We start from the raw sequence: 2,179 nt of genomic DNA, 5'->3' as shown, positions 1-2,179 counted from the left end.
ACGAGCCAATCATCGGCGTCTGTGGCCTCGACACAGTAACTGAAAGACTTCGGCTGATTTGCAAGGAATTGGTTGAGGGTTGGAAATAAAGGCTGCTGATTGAACTGCCCTTGACCTTGATTCCCTTGGTTGCCTTGGCCTTGGTTGCGCTCTTGCATGAGCTGGATCATCATCTGAGCATGGGCATTAGAAGCTGCCATCAAAGCTTGCCATGCCTCCGGAGGCGGAGGTGGAGGAGGAGGGTTCGCCTGATTCCCACCATTGCGTTCCGGATTCTGACGCGTTGGCGGAGCCATCCTGAAGAGGTTGACATCCGTTAGCATCTTGATAGACAGATAGACAAGTTGAATCAATCGGATAGAAATTGCAACATATAGTCTTCACAATAAACATTCGAACAAGGATGAACGAATGAATTCCAAAGTAAAATATCACACGTCCATAAAGGTGAGAAGCCACTTGAATAGAGATTGATGAATGAAATAAACAAGGTACAACTGGAAAAAATAAGTGGTAAGGATTACCCAATCACAAACCAAATATCTGCAGGAAGAAATGCTAGAGCTACTTGAATCCCACCTATAAACTCCCGAAATTTTCTGTTATGCAATCTGGTGTTGGGGATACAGGGGAAGCAATATATCTCACCCAAACTAACAATACCTACATCCAGCTGTATCCATCCGTCAACACATAACCAAGAAACCTTCGGAAATCGTGTACCTCAACCTTCGAAAAGCATCCGTTATACGAGTTATGGCAATACTCCCGAACTCGCCCCAGTACTGGGTTATCAGGGTTATCTCACCAACAACTGCATAAAAGAGATTTTCGATGTCGGCAAAACTCAGGTATTCCAGAACTGCAACGATAAAATTGTGACGACAACACCTCAGAGCTCGACTCCCCGGGTCAAAGCCACATAAATAGACAGGTGGCACCAAGAACAATGTTCTCGTCACAAAACCATCGAAACGATTCCAAGATACCCGCGTGATCCTAAAAAAAATTTGAGTAATTTGAGAAGAGGATAGTCAAAACATCTACGTCAGGAGACCTCACCAGAGCGACGAAGAGACTGAGGAGTAAAAAGAATCCTACTCTCCGATATATATAATACTAAGACTCAAAACATTTTTGTTCTAGACTCAACATCGCCGACAAACAATCAAGTAGGGGGCTCCTAAGTCGGGGATGGCTCTGATACCAACTTATAACGCCCTCGATGCGGGCTATATCTCCCACATGTCGAAGCACGACTTAGAGGCATATCCGCATTGAAAGCAATGTCGCAAGTGAGGTAATCTTCGCACAACCCATGTAATACATAAGGGAAAAGATACATAGTTGGCTTACAGTCGCCACTTCACACAATACATAAATAAACATCCATCATCCAGATTACACTCAAGGTCCGACTACGGAACCAAAATAAAAGAAGACTACCCCAAATGCTACACAGATCCCCGATCGTCCCGACTGGGCTCCACTACTGATCATCTAGAAACGATACATAGTAACGACCAAGAGCCTCATCGAATTCCCACTTCAGCTCAGTTGCGCCATCTGCGCTGGTATCATCGGCACCTGCATCTGTTTTTGGTAGAATCTGTGAGCCACAGGGACTCAGCAATCTCACACCCGCGAGATCAAGACTATTTAAGCTCATAGGTAGGAAAAGGTGTAATATGGTGGAGCTGCGGCAAGCACTAAGCATATATGGTGGCTGTCATACGCAAGTGAGAGCGAGAAGAGAAGCTACGCGGCGGTCGAGAAGCTAAAAGTGATCAAGAAGTGATCCTGAACCTACTTACGTCAATCACAACACAAAGACCGTGTTCACTTCCCGGACTCCGCCGAGAAGAGACCATCACGGCTACACACGCGGTTGATGTATTTTAATGAAGTCAAGTGTCAAGTTATCTACAACCGGACATTAACAAATTCCCATCTGCCTCATAACCGCGGGCACAGCTTTCGAAAGATTACATACCCTGCAGGGGTGTCCCAACTCAGCCCATCACAAGCTCTCACGGTCAACGAAGGAAAATACCTTCTCCCGGGAAGACCCAATCAGTCTCGGAATCCCGGTTCGCAAAACATTTCAACAATGGTAAAACAAGACCAACAAAGCCACCCGATGCACCGACAAATCCCTATAGGAGCTGCGCATATCTCG

Source organism: Triticum aestivum, chromosome 7B (assembly GCF_018294505.1).
Source record: "Triticum aestivum cultivar Chinese Spring chromosome 7B, IWGSC CS RefSeq v2.1, whole genome shotgun sequence".
NCBI classification, from domain to species: domain Eukaryota; kingdom Viridiplantae; phylum Streptophyta; class Magnoliopsida; order Poales; family Poaceae; genus Triticum; species Triticum aestivum.
The sequence above is the reverse complement of the archived record's forward strand: the minus strand, read 5'-3'. Positions refer to the sequence as shown.